Genomic DNA, 18,632 nt, shown 5'->3' on the forward strand with positions numbered 1-18,632 from the left:
AGAAATGGTCCACTGACTCCATGGGACCTCTTCTAGCATAAAAGACTACTCCACATGAGTAAGGCTAAGATTGTGTCACGGATATTTTTAGTAAAAGTCACGGACAGGTCACGGGCTTTAGAGAAAAATTCATGGAAGCCCTTGACCTGTCCCTGACTTTTACTAAAAATATCCCTGACAAAATGGGGAGTCCAGCTGAGGGGTCCCACACCGCCTGCAGAAGTTGGGCAGCTGCGGGGGCTGCTCTAAGCTCTGGGTGCCCCCACCATGTGAGGTGGCTTGGAGCTCCACAGTTCCCCAGTTCGGAGCTCCAGTGTATCCCCACCACCTGTGGAGGCCGGGAGCTTTGAAGGACTCCTGGTGCCCGCGGCGGCTCGGAAGGCTGCAAGGAGCTCCAGGGGGCCCTACTGCCTGTGTTGGACAGGAGCTGCAAGGGGGGCCCGCCACCCACAGCAACTCGGAGCTCCAGGGGGCCCCCACTGCTCCCGTCCGCCGGGAGCTGTGGGGGGGTTCCCACTCCCCGTGGCAGCCAGGAGCTGCAGCCTCGCTGCCCATGGCAACTGGGAACTCCAGGGGGCCCCGGCACCCGCAGCCACAGGGAATGGTGGGGGGACCCTCCAGCTTCCGTCTGACAAGGCTGAATTCACGGAGGTCACTGGAAGTCACGTGAAAAAATCGTAGCCTTAAACATGAGTAAAGGTGTCAATCTGACCCTGAAGTGGAATTAGATTATTATGGATAACTCTTGCAGCAGCAGAAAGCAAATTCCTTTCTTAGAGAAGAATGAGAACAGAAGTAGGACCCACAGTAGCTTTGGAAGAGGCCAGATGGGGGAGCATGGCCAGATGGTAAATTTTATGGCCCACTCAGTGTCTCAAATGGCTATCCTGTAACGAGCGCTCATCTCAGCTCCCAGGATGTGCTAAAACAGAGAGTAGTCAAAGTGCAGGGTGTCTTCCTGTCCCATTAGGGACAGACATACTGAGAGGAAAGGTCCTGTCCCTTTAAGTCTCTCACCCAACAGAACTTCCCTGGACCTTAACCTAAAATGCTTGCTAACTGCCTTGTTGAGTCTCAGCTCTAAAGAGAAGTTGTTGGACAGCAAAGAGGTTATTTCATCTGCTCTTGCCCAGAATTTCTGACTGGACCGTAGGTTCCTGAATCACCCTTTCTATACTTCATTTTTTTATAAACAGGAGGGAGAATTTGTTTTCCTGTACCAGTCCCCAGTTAGAGCTGCCCCCCACTCATAGATACAGAGCTGGAGAACTTGCCATCCTCAGCTGGAGGCTCTGACAGGTTCTTCTGGCAAGGAGGAGAGGAGTAGTTTTTCTTTCTCCACCTGTGGTTTGTTAGCCTTTTTCTGGCCTAATTGTGTATATATACCCATCACACAATTTAATTCACATAATAGGTTTTACTCTTGTAAGTGTTTTAGGCCCTGATTCTGCAATTCGCTGTGCCCCCTTGTTACCAGCACACTCTAGGGCACCCCACCTTTACTGTTCTGTGGGCTCAAGGCATAATCCAGTTAATTTAGGCACCCCCACCCTTTGCCAGTTCCTAGGGCTCTGGGTGAAAGGCACCAACTCTTACCCAGTTCCTAGGGTTCCAGTCCACCGATAACCAGTTCCTAGGGTGTAATCTTCTGCGCGTTTGCGGGGCTTTCTACTAGTGAAAGAGTCTTACACAGTAATATCCTTAACTTCTATTCATTAACAGTTACCAAAACAGAATACGTGTGCTAAGCACACAATGCTCACCACTCCCAATAAAGCACATGAACTTTTCTCTGTGGTCTGTCAAGATTTAGATCGTCTGGGGACTGCAGCTTCTGCACAATATGATTGGCATGGCACTGCAGGGCCGCCCAGAGGATTCAGGGGGCCTGGGGTCTTCGGCGGCAGGGGACCCCCGCCGCCGAATTGCCACCGAAGACCCGGCACTTCGGCGGTGGGTCCCGGGGCGGACGGACCCCCCGCCGCGGGTCTTCAGGGCATTTCGGCGGCGGGTCCCGGAGCGGAAGGACCCCCCGCTGCCGAACTGCCGCCAAAGACCCGGAGCGGAAGAAGCTCCGAGGGCCCGGGCCCCGCGAGAGTTTTCCAGGGCCCCCAGAGCGAGTGAAGGACCCCGCTCCAGGGGCCCCAAAAAACTCTCGTGGGGGCCGCTGCGGGGCCCGGGGCAAATTGCCCCACTTGCCCCCCCCCTCTGAGCGGCCCTGTGGCACTGAGGTCTAGCAACTCTGATCTTGGGCTGTGTCCTGGAGTTAAGTTCCAAAGAACTGCCTTTTGGACCACAGTTTATATAGTTAAACTTGACTCCTGCTTATATATACCTTAACCAATCATTTTAAACTGAAGTATTAAAAAACGGTATTTTTCATCAATCCTAGCCCATTATGAAACAATTATTTAACCAATCATATCCCACCACCTTAGTTGATTTAAATCTTGCAAAATTAGTTATGCAACAGCCAGAAACAAAGAATCATACAGAGACCATACAGATAAACAATAAAGAAGTGGAGATCATAAAGACAAAATAATAGAAGTATAGATTTCACAGTCACAACTGTTGATAAGTGGTTCCTTGCCAGACAGAATGCTATCGAACAAAGTTTTATTAAAGAAACAGATCTTAAGTTGTTTAATAGGTGATGGTAGGTACTATTGGGACAGGAGCAACTTCTTAACAGCCTGATATTACACTGTTTTGATGCAATTTAGATGGAATGTGAGGATGTGACTTTCTGCTTTTTAACTCATGGCTGCGGCTATCCTAATGTGGCTGTTGCTGCTTACTAAAGAAAAAGGCCTCAGACTTTACAGTCCCCTTCTTAATGACACTTTTACTAAAGCCATCATCATTACTGTTCCAGGAGTCCAGTATTCAGACCTGCTGAGCTTGGGCTTGCCTCCTAGGTATAATTAACAAGGGCCTTATTTGACTTTGTATGCCAGCTTCCTGTATTCTCCGAACAGTTCTCTTCATCCAGCAAGCGAAAGCTATTATGCTTACTAATAAAGCCAATTGGATTCCAGTGACCACCACAATAGGGTGAACCATTATATTTAGCATACCAGTTGCAGAAGATCACCACCCTAATAGTGTTTCCCACCAAGAGTGTTGTCCTGCAACTGCAATAGTTTTCAGTGCATGAGTGATTTCTGTACGATCATATACTTCAATATGTATTTGTTCTCCTGTCTGTGCAATATATTGTAAATGTGAATGGAATATAGCATGGACCAACAATTTTCTTATCATGATCATATTCATGCCTAAGGTTACAGGTGTTACAGTGTGATACAACTTTGGTTTAAACTTCAAGTAGTTTACAGTCCATACAGGTAATTAGTATTCAAAATCACAACTTTTAATCTTTGTAATGCAAAAACATTATTAACTAAATAAGTCATAACATACTATTCATTATCATCTACTACTACCCTTGGACAATGACTCCTAACACAAACACATCCCCTTCCTGCATACACAACAGCTGATTTTTGTTCAGTGACTATATCAAACATACATCTTTGGGTTCCTTTGTCTTTAACATAAAAATATCCGTCTCTTTCTTTTAAATTTTGATCCTCACACACATCTCAAATTTTCATGGGCCACACATTGAAAGATTTCAGTAGTTTTCCATTGTTGATGTTCTTTATATGCCCAGGAATGGTGATCAGCGGAATACATAACCAAATTTTTTGTTAGCTGGATTCCCACAGATAACACTGGATATATACTGATAGTGAGACTGGGGTGTATGATTCCTACATATGCTTGTAGAACCATTTGGTCTTTATTTAGTGTAGAGTTTACAAATTTCCACCACGCCATTAATTGTCTCTCCCCTTCTGTAACATTTTTCCACAACAACTTTTTTATTTCCAAAGGCAAGTTTCCTTGCATGGCTTCCTGAATCATTTGGATGACCAATTGCTGACTTATATCTTGGGCCTGTATACAGGCTAATGCTAAGGACACATTTTCTTGTATTGTTTCCATAGCCCCTGCAAAAAGTAATAAATCTTTTTCACTTTGCTGTGGCCACACCGGCCGTATTTTAAAAAATAATTGTTGCCCCATTCCTAATTTGACAAGGATGCACTGATGGGCTTCCCAATTCTTGTATTTCAACTGTAACATAACTTACTTTGTTTGCCAATACCTTTATGTTAGTAGCATCCAGTATTCCAACTCCTAATCCAGTTCCACCCAAAGCAGTTTTCAATACACTCCTTGGGAGCTACCTACTCCTCCTGACTGCCATGCAATTGCAATAACGTTCAGTATTTCATACTGAGATAGTGTTAGAGCAGCTATACCTTTACTGGGCCTTTACTGTACTGCCCCTTATAGTAGTCAGGGAAGGTACTGTAATGGCCTTCCTTTCCTTACATCTATAGGCACCGACTTCCCCTCTTTCCCATGGGTGCTTGACCCCCACTTTTGCCCCCGGCCCTGCCCCCACTTCACCCCTTCCATGAGGCCCCGCCCCCATTCCAACGCCTTCCCCAAAGTCTCCACCCCCTCCCTGCCAATATTCCAACTCCTTCCCCTAAATCCCCGCCCTGGTCCTGCCTCTTCCCCGCCTCCTCCCCTGAGCACGCTACGTTCCTGCTCCTCCCCCGACTCCCGGAGCAGCTGTTTGGTGGCGGCCGGGCGGGCAACACTACGAGGTAGGCAGAGGAGCGGGGACGCTCAGGGGAGGAGGAGGGTGAGGGGAGCTTGCACCCACCGATTTTTTCCCCGTGGGTGCTCCAGCCCCGGAGTACCCACGGAGTCGCTACCTATGCTTACATCCAATTTTATACAACATCCAGGTGTATTCAGCAGGCTTCCAGGCTGGAGGTTGATTAAGACTCGCCAATTATTACTGATTTTTTTCCCCCAGCAACCAATGTTTTCACATGCCCTTTCTTTCCTTTCGTAATTTGACTTTGTGCTTAAAATTCTTATGTTTATCCTTTCATTCCCACCAACAGATAAACCTTGTGTCCCAGGCATATTTTGCCTTTAAACGTGCCTCCACCATCTGTGGATGTTTCCCTGTTAACAGACTGGCATTCCTTGACTCTGCCCTTCTGCAGCGTTTGTTTCTGTAAATACAGTTAAAGTGTCCATTAATCCTTTTCTGCCTAACACAGTTTCCCCATTTTTAAAATACACAACAATGCTAGCAACAACACAAAACCTGATCTTTGTTGCGACAGTAGATCCATGGTATTCTGGGCTGCTCTTCAGCTGGCGCAGCTTTTCCTGAAGTTCTGAAAGACAAAAAGAAGATCTTTCTACCCCCATTATGGGGCAGCAGATTATTGCTTAAAATACCCCTTCCTTTTACAAATCTCCTTGCTGATTGCAGGCAAAACAGAGGAATTACCCCCATACGTTCCTGTGTTTTTCTTCTATAGGCAGGCCAGATTTTAATGGCTTCTACCTTTTAAGGGTTTAGGGTGAATTATCCCACTGTTCAGTCATGAAATTCATGAGGTAGTGTACCTCAGTTTCCCCTTTTTATACAGCAGACCAGGTTTGTAATCTTTTCTATGCTGTGCCAAATTTTAAGTTTATTCACAGGTAATAGCTGAGAAGTATTATTACCATAAGGCTTTTAAATATGAGGTATGTTTCCAATGACCATTTCTAGCATGCTTAAAGGCTTTCCCCCCAAATCATACACATTATACATTGTTACAGGGTTACTCATTAACATTTAATTTATCCCAAAGTTTAATATTAACAGTAACATTAGCATCAAATCTATTACAAGTGGGCATTTAAAAGTATCTTGTTATACCACACCTTTTATTTCGACAATTTGGCTCCGAGGCCAGTGTCTTCAAAACCCTCTTGGAATCTTTGCATGGGCTTTTTAATTTAATTATATCCTTGGGGTTTTGGTGGGGTAAGTTTGTAAGGGACACTTGCCTTCTAAGGGTTAACCTGTCTCTCAGTATCAGGACTGACTTGTTTCCCACCTCCCTTTCCTGGAGAGTCATAATTTGAGCCTTCTTGCTTACACAAATTTACATGCTGGCCAGGTGTGTCCATTATCTGCAGCCCCTTTGTGCTACCATCTATGGGCAGTTCTCACCTTCCCCTATCAGCTAGGTAATTTGCATCAACACAGACACCACTGGCTGTTAGTTTTTCCTTTGAGATTTTGAAAAATAAAATAAACAATTTTCTAGCCCCGTTCTATGCTTTCGGTTATGAAGAATGGAACAATATTAACCATGGCTTGTTTTGTTTCTTTGACAAATTTATTTTTACCGGGTATACTGTTGGGCTGGTCTTTTTCTACAATGTTCACTGGGCTCATTTAAAAATTTAAAGTATTGGTTTTACCTTGTTTACTTTTTGTTTGTTTTTAAAGCACACAGCAAACTGAAAAAGAAAACATAACCTTTCGTGGCTCCTTTTAGAGCCCTTGCAAGATTTTAATTAAGTAACAGGTTTTGTTTACATTTCTTTTAGCCCTTCTACAATATATACTGCATGTATCATGGGAAAATGCATATTTCTTACATAGTTTAACTCCCAAAACATTATATTAACCATATCAATTTTTACATAAGGTGTAACTGTTTATTTAGTGCTTAGAGTATTCATGTACCCTTATCAAAGTGACATTCTGATTACTCAGAGCCACCTTAAGGCTCAGTGTTCCTAACATTGCTTTTTTGTGCACCTCACCCCTGCTGTTGCTCCAGAGGGGCACTGTCTTTTTAATTTGTTATTTGTTTGCTGCAGCTCTTATCTGCTATTTTGTTACCAAAAAAAAAAAAAAAAAATCCAGAATCTCTCCCCATTCTCCTGGTGCTGGCTATCCCTACCACAGTCACGGCCATATCCTCTGGTCCTTATTTAAAAAGATATTCAACTTTATAAAGCATAAAAGTACCAAAGGGTTAAATGCTAAATAACAAAGCCAAACCACACTAGCTGCTTGTGTCGGGCAAAAGAGTAGTGTTGCAACTTTGAATGAGAGATTCAATTGGATTTTTAATGGCATTATTTTAAAAAAAAAATCAAAACCAATTCATCTTAAACCTACAAAACAGGGTTTTTACAAACAAACCGTGTTGGTTTAGGTCCTTAAAACCTTACATATTTACACAATATATTTACACACACACAAATTCTCTTTTTCTTAACATCTCTTGCACTGCTTTAATTACATCTCTAACCCAATATAACGCAACCCGATATAACACAAATTTGGATATAACGCAGTAAAGCAGCGCTCCGGCGGATCAAAGCAAGTTCAATATAACGCGGTTTCACCTATAACGCGGTAAGATTTTTTGGCTCCCGAGGACAGCGTTATACCGGGGTAGAGGTGTATTTGTACACAGCTGTACACAAATTACATTCCCTTTTATGCATTTGGAGGCAGTTAAATTCCAATGGAAACCCCTTATGTTCTTTTTAGTGATTTTGACTAAACTGTCCATATTCAAATAATTTTAATCAGATTTTCTGCCTGTTTGCAGCAATTATTAACAATTGATTACTTACAAGGGCCCATTTTCCTTCAGAATGGCTGCAAAGAAACCAAAAATTCTCTTCCTATAACACTTTCCCTCTTTAACATTTCCACAACTTTTAATTGTTTAATTCCCTCCAACCCCTGTGGTGGTAACTTCTCACTCTTTCCTTAAATCACTTACTTATCTCCCAAAATGACACCTTCTTTAGCCGAGATATCACCATTCCAAGTATTGTCCCAGAGGTCTATGTCCCTGGTGCCTATACTTACTCCTGCCACTATGCCCCTCTGGGCTCCCAGCATGTTTTTGAATCTCTTTATCTGTTGCTTGCAGACTGTATGCTGCTTGTCTGAGCCTGAGCCTGCTTTCCTCGCAGAACCATCCCTTCCCATGGACATAGGCCTTGTTCCACTACCCATTTAACAAAGAGGGTGGGCTCCTCAACTAGCCCATACCTCTCCTGGTCCCTTTTCTTTGTTCCCCACCCCTCTTGTTGCTCTGGGGTAGTAATTCTGCCAGCTGGCTAGCGATCCTTCCTGACAGAAGATACAGGTATTCTGCTATTATTTACTGAGTTAGACTCCATCAGTTCAGTTCAAACAACCTTAGGCTGCCCGCCTTCTTCACCAAATCTGTTACCCGCATGGTCTAGGACCCTGCTTTTACCCTTCTGTGGGCTTAAGGCTTAACCCAGTTAATTTAGGCACCCTACCCTTTCACAGTTCCTAGAGCTCCGGGAAAAGGCACCTCCCTTGCCCAGTTTCTAGGGCATAGAGCGTAACCCTGGTTAATTTAAGTACCCCCCCTTACCCAATTCCTAGGGCTCAGAGCGTAATCTTCTGTGGATTTGTGAGGTCTTTTACCAGTGAAAGAGCCTTACACAGTAATATCCTTAACCTTTATCTATTAACAGTTACCAAAACAGAATACGCACACTAAGCATACAATGCTCACCACTCCCAATAAGGCAGATGAACTTTTCCCGGTGGCCAGTCAGGATCAGGTCATCTGGGGCTCCAGCTTCTGCACGATATAGTTGGCAGGGCATTGAGGTCTGGCAGCTCTGATCTTGGGCTGTGTCCTGGAGTTAGGTTCCAAAGAACTTCCTTTTGGACCCCAGTTTATATAGTTAAACTTGACTCCTGCTTATATATACCTTAACCAATCATTTTAAATTAAAGTACTAAAAAACAGTATTTTTCATCAGTCCTAGCCCATTATGAAACAATTATTTAACCAATCATACCCCACGATCTTAGTTGATTTAAATCTTGCAAAATTAGTTATGCAACAGGCAGAAACAATTAAAGAATCAGAGACTATACAGATAAATAATAGAGAAGTGGGGACCATAAAGGCAAAACAATAGCGGTATAGATTTCACAATCACAATTGTTGGTAAGTGATTCCTTGCCAGACAGAATGCTATGAAACAAAGTTTTCTTCAAAGACATGTTTCTTTATCTGGTGATGGTGGATACTATTAGAACAGGAGAACCTTCTTAACAGCCATCTAACAACCACCATCCCTGTATTTCTGTTGTCTTCTGGAATTTTTTAAAGTATTATTTTTTTCTTGTAGAAAATATAAACCAGGCCAAGCACCTATTAATTTAAACTTTTTATGATTCTTTTAATATTTTAATAAAACACTTTAGTTTTAGAGCATAAATTTGCTAATGGTATTCTAACACTGGTATTGCAATAGTTTTACATGACTATGGGTTGATTTCTGCAAATATTAAGCACATTAATAGATCTCTGTATATAAATTTAGTCATGTGGATAAATATTCCCAGCATGTTAGGACTCCAATCTTGCACCTATTCAAGCATATGTGAGACTTTATTCACAGAGTAGCAGGGTCAAGGTCTAAACTATTAACACAGTAAACATTTCCATACTAGTCAAAGGCATATATTTTGGATAACAGGATAAAATAAACTTGAAATTGTACACAACTCTTTTTGATATGACAAAACTAGGAAACACTACCAAAAATGTAACCTTTTACAAAAGCTGTCATCTCCAAAATGCCTTATCCAATTTCCCTCTTTGAGCGTCAGATCATACAGTAAAGTGTCAGATGAATATATTTAGTTTTAGCAAAATTAGGTCCCAATTCTGCAATGATCTGCATGGACCAACTGTTATGCTTGAGCAGAGCCTCCTTGAAATCACTGGGGCTTTGTATGGGCACAGGGGTCTATACTAGCAGCTATGATTGGGCAAGAGTCCTCCAAATCAATTTTATACTGTTTTTTAACTGTGGAAAAACAAATGTGTTTCTTATTATCTTTATCATTCAATTATAGCACAGTAGCTTCTGTTAGTATTTGTAACGTTATCTTTATAACCTACCTCTTAAGAATTGAGTAATTAGACATATATATCTGAAAGCTTTCTGTAAAGAAAATAACATGCAGTAACCACAGCCCTTCAGTAGTTTCACTTCTACTGCTAGGAAGAATGCAATCTGACTACACTTCTAATGCTTTATTGACTGTAAACTGTTTTTATAGAGATATGAATGCAATTTTACAGCTCTGGAGGGTGGGGGAAGTCACTATCATGTTTACAAGGTAGATAAAACTACTTTATATACCTTGTTTATCTTTCATTGAGGGGTAATACAGCTATAAACATACGTTATGTAATCAGACAGGATGTAAAGTATAATATAAAATTTTAAAAATGACAAACTAATGTATCTTTTTTGAAAGGAACCTACCACCACTTTCTATTAATGCATGTAATGACCAACTGCAGCTAATTCAATACTTGGGGCTGGCTCAGTGGGCTATCTGGAAGCAGCATTTGATGCAGTGGCTTGTCTCTAAAACAGCCAACCAGAATGAACACATTACACCTGTGTGCTGTTGTCTGTATTGGGTGACTGTCAAATTTTGGTCCAGTTCAAGCTTCTTGCCTCCAAAGCCCTGAATAGGCTAGGGTCTGGTTAGGTAAGATTCCATCTCTTTATGCTCCCCATCATACCTGCTGTACTCAGCAAGGACACTTCAATGGATGGGTGAGTAGGGAGTAGATCTTGTATTGTGGTGACTAAAGATAAGGAAGATTAGTGAAAGGCCAATGATTTTAGAGCATGCTTCTGCAGGAGCCCAGCATTACCCTAAATATTAGTGTAGTAATGACATCAGATACTGGAGAAACTGATCACCCTCATTCTTTCACTGGAATGAATTGGCTCAAAAAAAAAGGGGGGGGGGCAGGAAAGAGACTTCAGCCTTCTAGAGGCAATTTAATGTACTTTTTGTAGTGTGAGGGGCTCACATTCTATGGCATTGAGTGCCAGAGAAATATCTATACAAAATATGTAATCTAAAATGCTTATTAAAAACTTTATGGGCTAAACCCCTTTACCACCTGGACTCTACAACATTATTCTCTCACACAAACTGGATGGAAGAGACCTATTGAACTATCTAATACAGTGGTTCTCAACCATGGTCCCTTGTGGGCTGCGAGCAGGTTTCAGTGGGGTCTGCCAAGCAGGACCAGTGTTAGACTTGCTGGTGCCTACGGCAGAAAGCTGAAGTCCCACTGCATGGGGTTGAGGCCTGGGGTCCTGAGTCCCGCAACCTAGGGCTGAAGCAGAAGCCTGAGTAACTTAGCTTCATGGTGCCCCCTGTGGCATGGGGCCTTGGGCAGTTGCCCTGCTTGCTGCCCACCCCTTAACGTTTATTGCCCGTGGTATTGTAGCACAGGTGGACCATGGAGTTTTTATAGCATGTTTGGGGGACCTCAGAAAGAAAAAGGTTGAGAACCACTGATCTAATACAGTGGTTCTCAACCAGAGGTACACATATACCTGGGGGTACGCAGAGGTCTTCCAGGAGGTACATCAATTCATCTAGATTTGGCTAGTTTTACAACAGGCTATATAAAAAGCTCTAGCGAAGTCAGTACAAACTAAAATTTCATATAGACAATGACTTGTTTATATTGCTCTATAAACTATACACTGAAATGTAAGTACAATATTTATATTCCAACTGATGTGTTTTATAATTATATGGTAAAAATGAGAAAATAAGCAATTTTTCAGTGATAGAGTGCTGTGACATTCTTGTATTTTTATGTCTGATTTTGTAAGCAAGTAGTTTTTAAGTGAGTTGTAACTTGGGGGTACACAAGACAAATCAAACTCCTGAAAGGGGTAAAGTAGTCTGGAATGATTGAGAGCCACTGATCTAATGCATATCCCTCCCAGCATACAGGAATGTTCTTTACATAATAGCTGTTTTGTCCAGACTAACTTTAAATGACTTAAATGATGCGGCTTCCATAATTTTCCCCAGGGAGATTATTCCACATGATTTCACTGTCAGGAAGCAGTTTGCTGCTGGTGCTGCTTCTTTTTTGTTTGTTTGTATGTTTGGGTTTTTTTTTTTTTTTTTAACTACTCTTTGAAGCAGCAGCTTTAATTAGAAATTCCTCTCTGTTCTTCCCCCAACCTTTCTTTCTTTATCAGACAGCCAGAGGTCAAGGTATATTAATAGCTGCTGCATGACTCAGAGTTGTTAACTCAAGTGGATCCCTTCATACTGAGATCTGCTGGTTGATGTTCCTGGCTATACTATCGCTCTAGGAGAGAGCACCTTTCCTATAAAAAAAAAACAGAATAAAACAACAAAACAGAGAAGCAGCTGGGTCTCCCTCAGTATTTTCATTCCCATTTTTCTCCAGAAGAATTCTGTTTTGTTGCTACTCCCTCTGCTCACTGTGGAAGGAGGAACTGTATACGAAGAATAATATTCAACAATCCCCATCCCTACTTAAGGAATAGTCTGAGTCTCTCCTCCATACCTCATGAGTGATAGAAAAGGAGTCAGAGCCTGAGCATTCCTTTTCTTCCCCCACACCACAAAATCCCAGAATGTGTGAAGCAGCATCTTAGCCCCTTTAGCACGTGTGTGTTCATATGTGGCAAGGGAGGGGGTAGGAGAACAGAGCCAGTGTGACCTTGGAACTGTTGTGTTCTTAACCTCTGTGTTTGCTTTCTGAACCTTCCCTTTCTCCAAGAGGGATGATGTCCTAAAACAACCACCTCCTTTTCTGATGGTCAACACTAAGCAGACCATAGGGTTAAAGTCCTCACTGGGCCTGTGGGTGCTGGCTGAGGCTGGTGCACTTTGGAGATAAGGAGATGGCTGGAGTGTAGTGTCAAAATCCTCACACTCGTTATTTAGTCATAAAAATATGTAACCTTCTCTGCCTTGGTCCAGGGCAGTGATTTAACAGGAGAAATCTGTGTCAAATGACTGCCTTCCCTCTCCCCACCCCAAATAAGTTATTTATAATTAGGGCTCTGTGTCTGTCACACGACCTCCATGATTTCTGCAATGGCCAGTGTGGCTAACCCCAGGGCTGCCCAAGCAGCTGGCTCTGGGGCCAGCTGCTTAGGTGGCCCCAGGGACAGCCACACCAGCCACTGCTCAGGCAGACCCCTGCAGCTGGTGCTGCTGGCCCCAGGTGCCCCCACTTTCCCCTAAGATTTACTCTCAGTTATTTTTAGTAAAAGTCATGGACAGGTCAAGGGCAGTGAATTTTTGTTTATTGCCCGTGACTTCTCCATGACTTTTACTAAAAATACCTGCGACTAAATTGTAGTCTTATTTATCATTCTTCTCTCATCTGTCTATGTAATATGTTTTCTAACAGAAATTATTGGCCTGCCAATTGGCCCCTAAGTTAGGAAGTGTTAATATTCTATTCTTCCCCTATGCCCTTAAATCTCACTTTCCCTTCTAATCTTCCATCAATTGTCTTGCACAATGCTTACTCAAGTTAGTAACCTTGCTTTATTTATATAGTATTTTAATTACTCTTTTCAGGTATGGTTATTTGCATGAGTTTCAGTTTAGTGACTAGGAAGAAATTATTTTCTCTGTTTCAAAACATATTTCATGTTGAACAGAGTCACATGATTTACAGAGTCATATGATCATGGCTGTAATCCAGCAAATACTTATGCACATGCATGACTTTCATGATACTACCCAGGTGAATAAAGTACCATTGGGCCTATGCCTTTTTTAAGGCAGTGACTTCAAATAGAAGATGGTGTGAAGTGAAGCTACAGCTTCCTATGAGAAACTACTCAGGCATGATTGTTAACAATGCATAAAATATGGTGGAAAGAGAAAAATACTAAAATAAGGATATGAAAATATATTCTGTTGAAACCACAATTTTACATTTTTTCTAGAAGCCAAAAAAATTTGCATTCATGTGTTTGCATGTGGTCAACAGAATAGCTGTGTCCTACAAAGACTCTCAGGCCTAACTTTATACTGAAATCAATGGGACTACTCACAAAGTGTGAACCACAAAGGTACTTGGGCACCTACATGCCAGAGTTAGTATCTGCTAGTTCCCAGTTCTGGCTCCCCTTCGCCCCTCAAAACTCCTGATGAACCCTGTCAGCCCCTAAACTCAATCACGGCCTAAGTTTTCAGAGTAAAAGTTCCCTCGGAGCCTGGGTTTCTGCCTCTGAGCATGCACGCTGCTGCCTCCCTTTAGGTGTTCAGACACCTATCTCCTGCCTAAGCCCCAGAGCGATCCACAAACCAGAAGACAGGCATTCCGCTTCCTAACTTCTGTGCAGAGCCCAATCTGATAGGTGTGCTCTCTACCAGAGGGGGAGAAAAGATTCGAATAAGGGTCTTCCACCTCTCATTAAGGTGCTCTAACCACAGAGCTATGGGCTAGTCTACTGTGGAGCTTCCTCTGTTACCTGCACACTCTAGGGCACCCCATCTTTACCCTTCCATGAGTTCAAGGCATAACCCAGTTAATTTAGGCACTCCCACCCTTTCCCAGTTCCTAGGGCTCTGGGTGAAGGCACCTACCCATATCCACTTCTTAGGGGTCAGGGCCACCCATCCTCAGTTTCTAGGGCTCAGACTGTAACCTGGTTAATTAAAGTACCCACACTCACCCAGTTCCTAGGGCTCAGAGTGTAATCTTCTGCGGGTTTGCACCTCAGGGCCTTTTACCAGTGAAAAAGCCTTACACAGTAATATCCTTAACCTTTATCTATTAACAGTTACCAAAACAGAATACGCACACTAAGCATACAATGCTCACCACTCCCAATAAGGCAGATGAACTTTTCCCGGTGGCCAGTCAGGATCAGGTCATCTGGGGCTCCAGCTTCTGCACGATATAGTTGGCAGGGCATTGAGGTCTGGCAGCTCTGATCTTGGGCTGTGTCCTGGAGTTAGATTCTAAAGAACTTCCTTTTGGACCCCAGTTTATATAGTTAAACTTGACTCTTGCTTAGCTATACCATAATCAATCATTTTAAACTAAAGTACTACAAAACAGTATTTTTCACCAATCCTAGCCCATTACAAAACAAGTCTTTAACCAATCATACCCGACCACCTTTGTTGATTTAAATCTTGCAAAATTAGTTATGCAACAGACAGAAACATTTAAAGAATCAGACAGAGACCATACAGATAAAGAGTAGAGACGTGGGGACCATACAGGCAAAACAACAGGAGTATAGATTTCACAATCATAACTGTTGATAAGAGAGGGGGAATTGAATGTGAGTCTCTCATATGCCAGCAGACTGCTCTAACCACTGGGCTAAAAGTTATAAAATGGGCATCACCTCTGGCTGTTTTGTGTGAAGTAAGGCAGGTGCCTAACTCATTTCCACAAGAAATGTTATACCTATTGAAGTCTAGGAGGCAGGCAGGCACAAGCCCACCTGTGTCTGAATGACCCTCCCCCAGCCTAAGGGGAGGAGCTACTGAACCTGGGATTCAAATAATTACAGAGGACAATGAAAAAATAACAGGGTCAGGAGTGAGGGTCACAGGAACAAAATCAGGGATCTGGAAGGGGATACTAAGCAGAGAACCCTGGACAGCACCCACTGCTCCTTAAAGGTGTCTAGGGAACCAGTGGACAAGAAATGCTGGAGGTGCCTAAACTGTCTGTCTCCAGGTGGTAGGTGCTTGTTCATGGATAGCTAAGCCAAGATAGGGTCTCCTTGGAGCCTGGACTTTTGCCCCTATCTCAGAGAGGGAGTGCTCAGACCAAACCCCTCTGTTTGGCATCTCCTATGTGTTAAAAGAACAGGAGTACTTGTGGCACCTTAGAGACTAACAAATTTATTAGTCTCTAAGGTGCCACAAGTACTCCTGTTCTTTTTGCGGATACAGACTAACACGGCTGCTACTCTGAATCCTATGTGTTAGTGCAGGTAGCTCCCTGCTAGTGTGCTAGATTTTGTAGATCGCATTCTTAGTCACCTATCTCTCCCATTCATTGTATAGGGAGCCTAGGCTTTTGTGGATTGCAGTGTTGTTCCTGTGATTTTCTAGGCACCTAAAAATTAGGCCCTATAACACTTAGCTTTGCAATACCTAAGACTCTTTGTGGATTCCACCCAAAGTGCTTAAAGACCTGAGTCTTTGTTAGGAATGCCCCTCCTCTACAATCCATAGGAAACTGTGGCTTCATACCACCTTCCACAGGCGCCAACTTTCTCATTTCCCTGGGATGCTCGACCCCCCCACTCCACGCCTTCCCCCAAAGCCCCTCCTCCAACCCTTTCTGCCCCTGATCTGCTTCTTCCCACCCTGATCCGCTTCTTCCCACCCTGTTCCGCCCCCACCCACAAGCATGCCCTGCCCTTGCTCCGCTCCCTCCCCCCAGCACCTCCACTGAACAGCTGCTCCACCCTGGGTGGGAGGCAATGGGAGGGAGGGGAAGGAACTGATTGGCAAGGCCCGCTGGCAGGTGGAAGGTACTGGGGGAGGTGGAGGAGCCGATTGGTGGGGCCCGACAGTATTTTTTTCCGTGGGTGCTCCAGCCGCAGTGCACCCATGGAGTCAGTGCCTATACCACCCTCTTCTTGAAGTCCCTGCCTTAGAGGCAACAGCCTATGTGACTGAATCAGCTTCCCCAAGTAAGTCCAGCTGAGACTCTGCAGAGCCCCATTCCCTTCAAAGTGTGTGCAGGGAGGGGGGTCTGCCTGCATAGAATAAGTGCAGGGCAGGCATGGGCTCCTAAGGAGTAATCCAAAAAATAAACGGACACTTGTAACAAGCTTTCCTGTGACAGAGTGCTGCCAAATGGAGCACTCAAAAAGACTTCACTCATGAAGCAGGTTTGTCAAGGTGCACCTATGAGAGAGGAAAAGTGGGGAAAATAAGATCTTTTGCTGGACTAATCTGTTGGTGAAAGACACACGCTTTCAAACTACACCAAGTTCTTCTTCAGGGCCCAGTAGCTTGAAAGCTTTGTCTCTAACCAACAGAAGTTGGTCCAGTCAGAGATATTACCTCCCCCACCTCAACTCTCTAATATCCAGGTCTAAACACAGCTCCTGGGAACCACCCATGCAGCCAGTGTATGTATGACACAGGCAGAGGTGCAGGAACAATTTGTATAGTGGGGGTGCTCGGAGCCATTCAACCAAACGGTGAACCCTGTATATAAGGGAAACCACTTCAAGCCAGGGGTGTGTGACAGGACCCCCCCAGTACCTCTGGACACATGGGCATTAGACATGTGAAAAATTAGTCTTACATCAGCTATGTAAGCCGCGTCCACATATGCCAAGAGCCTGCTGTATAGACAGGGGGAGAGGAATGAGGGGTCACACTCGGGCTTGTCCCAGCAAGGGCATAACACGACACCTGCTGCCCTCCCCCAACACTACTTCTCACAGGGGCGAGACCCCCTCCGCCGCTGTGTACTTGCACGCCGGGTATCCCCGTGCTCCCCATCTCTCCCCTACGCAACCCACCCACCTACTCCCGAGAACCCTCCTTTTACACCGAGGCTCCTCTCGCTCTCAGCCCCCCTCGACGAGGAGTTGAGGGCAGCGGCTTCGCTGTGGCTAGTGCGCATGCTCACACCTCTTGCGCATGCTCCGTAACAACGAGGAGGAAAATCTAAACGGCGGCAGCCACCGCCATATTGAGTAGCTGTCAGCGGTGCTTTGCGTGTCTCTTGCCTCGACCCACCAGCGAACAGCCCAGGGCGGCCCCCAGCGCTTGCTGCCCGGCCGCGGAGGGGCCTGCGCGGGGGCCCGGCCACAGCCGACCACCGAGAGCGCATCGGAGACCCGGCGGGGCCGAGTCCCCCGGCAGAGCCCCCCGCGGGGAGCGGAGCCGCAGGTGAGGGGGGACGCGGGGAAGAACTGGGGAGGGGGTTGGTGTCTGCGCCGTGCCGGACCCGCCGCTTACTAGGCCGCATTCGGCCCGCCCCCGTCTCCGCTGCTTCCCACCAGCCTGGGGCCGACGGGGGGCAGGGGTCTCGGGAGCGAGTAGCTGTCAGAGCCCGTTATCAGATTACCGGGGGCTGCCTGGTCCTTCCTCCCCCGGGACTGCCTGGCTCGTGCCCCCCTCGGGGCTATGTGTGTGGTGTGGTTCCCCCCCCCCCCCCGCTGCTCTGGCCCCGGGGCTCTGTGTGCCTCCCCCCGTGGCCCCTTGGGGCTGCCTGTGTCCCCCCGCGGCCCCCTCTCCAGGGCTGCCCCCCGTAACTCCTTCCCTAGAGCCCTGTGTCCCCCGCAGCGCTTGTCTCTCCCCTGTCACCTCCCCCAGGGCTCTGTCCCTCCCTGCCACCGCCACGCTGCTCGCCCCCCTCTCCCGGTGCTGTCCCGTCCCCCCGTGCTCCTCTCGGCCCCCTTCTACACTGGGTGGTCCGCCCCCAGCCTCCTCTCTGCCCGCCCCCTTCGGAGACTGCGGGAAGGTTATGGGGAGAAGGAGTTTGGGGGGCTGCGGGGCTCAAGCCGCTGCAGGATGGGATGGGAGTTGATGCTTTTCTTCCGCTCGCTCTGTCTCGTCCGCTACCATCTAATCTTGGTTCTTGGTGCCCGGAGCCGGTGTAGCGGCGCATAAACCCGACTCGCTCGAAGCCCTAAATTGCGGGGAGGGGTTGAGCGAAAGTGCAACTCGGTAAGGCCCCTCGGCTACTTGTTGCAATGAGGATGATACTTTGTAACACATTCCTCACGTCAGAAACAAAACACGCACCCACCCCTGTGCAGCCCAGGAGGCGGCCGCGGCGCCGTACCAGCCAGACGAGGAGTGCAGAGACGTTTTGCGGGGCGTCAGGTTCAGCTACATTCCCCCA

At 45.4% G+C, this 18,632-nt stretch overlaps 1 protein-coding gene across 2 annotated transcripts in view; it reads left to right on the forward strand.

The window, feature by feature from the left end:
* RDX (radixin) overlaps window positions 1–18,632 on the forward strand; it is a 125,389-nt gene that overhangs the window by 16,086 nt on the left and 90,671 nt on the right. The window contains exon 1 of one of the 2 annotated variants that reach the window (XM_065405041.1): window positions 17,644–17,674. The exons of the other annotated variant lie outside the window; for it this stretch is intronic. The gene's annotated coding sequence lies outside the window, so the exon portion shown is untranslated. Of the gene's footprint in view, window positions 1–17,643; window positions 17,675–18,632 lie in introns of those variants that run through there. 2 annotated transcript variants of the gene reach the window in all.

This window comes from Emys orbicularis, chromosome 1 (assembly GCF_028017835.1).
Source record: "Emys orbicularis isolate rEmyOrb1 chromosome 1, rEmyOrb1.hap1, whole genome shotgun sequence".
NCBI classification, from domain to species: domain Eukaryota; kingdom Metazoa; phylum Chordata; order Testudines; family Emydidae; genus Emys; species Emys orbicularis.